Source organism: Schistocerca americana, chromosome X (assembly GCF_021461395.2).
Source record: "Schistocerca americana isolate TAMUIC-IGC-003095 chromosome X, iqSchAmer2.1, whole genome shotgun sequence".
Taxonomy (NCBI): domain Eukaryota; kingdom Metazoa; phylum Arthropoda; class Insecta; order Orthoptera; family Acrididae; genus Schistocerca; species Schistocerca americana.
The window spans coordinates 679,690,751-679,692,619 of NC_060130.1; the positions used below are offsets into that span (position 1 = coordinate 679,690,751).

Here is a 1,869-nt window from a genome sequence, read left to right on the forward strand (position 1 = left end):
CACGGCCGGTTCTCACAGCTTTACTTCTGCCAGTACCTCGTCTCCTACCTTCCAAACTTTACAGAAGCTCTCCTGCGAACCTTGCAGAACTAGCACTCCTGAAAGAAAGGATATTGCGGAGACATGGCTTAGCCACAGCCTGGGGGATGTTTCCAGAATGAGATTTTCACTCTGCAGCGGAGTGTGCGCTGATATGAAACTTCCTGGCAGATTAAAACTGTGTGCCCGACCGAGACTCGAACTCGGGACCTTTGCCTTTCGCGGGCAAGTGCTCTACCAACTGAGCTACCGAAGCACGACTCACGGCCGGTACTCACAGCTTTACTTCTGCCAGTACCTCGTCTCCTACCTTCCAAACTTTACAGAAGCTCTCCTGCGAACCTTGCAGAACTAACACTCCTGAAAGAAAGGATATTGCGGAGACATGGCTTAGCCACAGCCTGGGGGATGTTTCCAGAATGAGATTTTCACTCTGCAGCGGAGTATGCGCTGATATGAAACTTCCTGGCAGATTAAAACTGTGTGCCCGACCGAGACTCGAACTCGGGACCTTTGCCTTTCGCGGGCAAGTGCTCTACCAACTGAGCTACCGAAGTTTGGAAGGTAGGAGACGAGGTACTGGCAGAAGTAAAGCTGTGAGTACCGGCCGTGAGTCGTGCTTCGGTAGCTCAGTTGGTAGAGCACTTGCCCGCGGAAGGCAAAGGTCCCGAGTTCGAGTCTCGGTCGGGCACACAGTTTTAATCTGCCAGGAAGTTTCAAAGGTAATTATGTTTGAAGTTTCACGTCGACCCCTTTGTTAGAAACGTACTTCCGTTTTGCTCAGTGAAAAAGTCGGTCAGGAATCGTCGTGGTTACACTTATTAGATGCAGCATCACATATCACAGTAACAGGCGAACCTGAAGCTATCAAAGCAGTTAATTTATGTGTACCTATTTGTATTTCAATGATGGGGAGCTGTCTTCTTCGTCTGATTCTTTTCTTGTAAAGGCTTTTCTCCAATGTCGTCGAAAGCGATTATGCTTTCAGTTACTGTTTCGTGAGGTTCTAATTGCTGATCGTGTTACAGGCTAAGGCAACGGGGTTGTTCTCTAGTCATGTAGTATTCGGAATTTGGTTACTTGTCGAAGCTTTTTGTGGCTTCTCAGTAATTTGTACAGTTCTGCTATTGTGGTCATTAGGGTTTTGAGGTAGGTGTAAACGTACGTCAGGCTTATTCAGAGCAAGTGGAGGTTGTTGTTTAAATTGTCCTTGATTCTGGAAAAATTGTTATTGCAATAATTACTCTGAAAATTACGATTATAATCTCTTTCTTTGCTTCTGTAATTAGTCTGAATGTTTTGGTTTAAATGCGATCTGTGGCTTCTATACGCGAAACTATTGTGTTGTGGTGTAGTATTATTGCTGTGCTGTTGCATGTATACGAAAGTTTGCGGAGGACCATTGAAGTTGGGTTGACCTTGCTGAGAACATTGTTGTCCAGAATTTCGAACTTGCTGGTTTTGTTGGTGCAATTGTTGAAAATTCTGGGTGTTGCTACGAAACTGTCGATACTGTTGTTGGTTTTGTGAATACTGATTATTAAAATTTTGACGTCTGCAAAAATTATTCTGAAAGTTGGTGCCATTCCTAAACCTCTTATTAGGTGAGTCATTAAAATTTCTTGTTGAGTTTTGATATCCATTAGTGTTATTTCTGTTGCTGTTTTCGGAGAAATTTATATTGACATAGGGATAGTCAGAATGTTGTACTTCCGAAAATTGTAAAAGATCACTAAATGCAGGAAAGCTTTCTTTTTCTTGCCCCTTTAACTAGGAGGCTCGTAATGAACGTGGTAATTTAGAGATGCATAGCTCTATTAATGCTGATTG

General features: G+C 43.5%; 1 non-coding gene across 1 annotated transcript; it reads left to right on the forward strand.

The window, feature by feature from the left end:
- The first annotated feature begins 656 nt into the window (after nucleotides 1–656).
- On the forward strand, nucleotides 657–731 carry Trnap-cgg. The gene has a single exon. It is a non-coding gene; the product is annotated as a tRNA-Pro (tRNA).
- The last annotated feature ends 1,138 nt before the right edge of the window (nucleotides 732–1,869 follow it).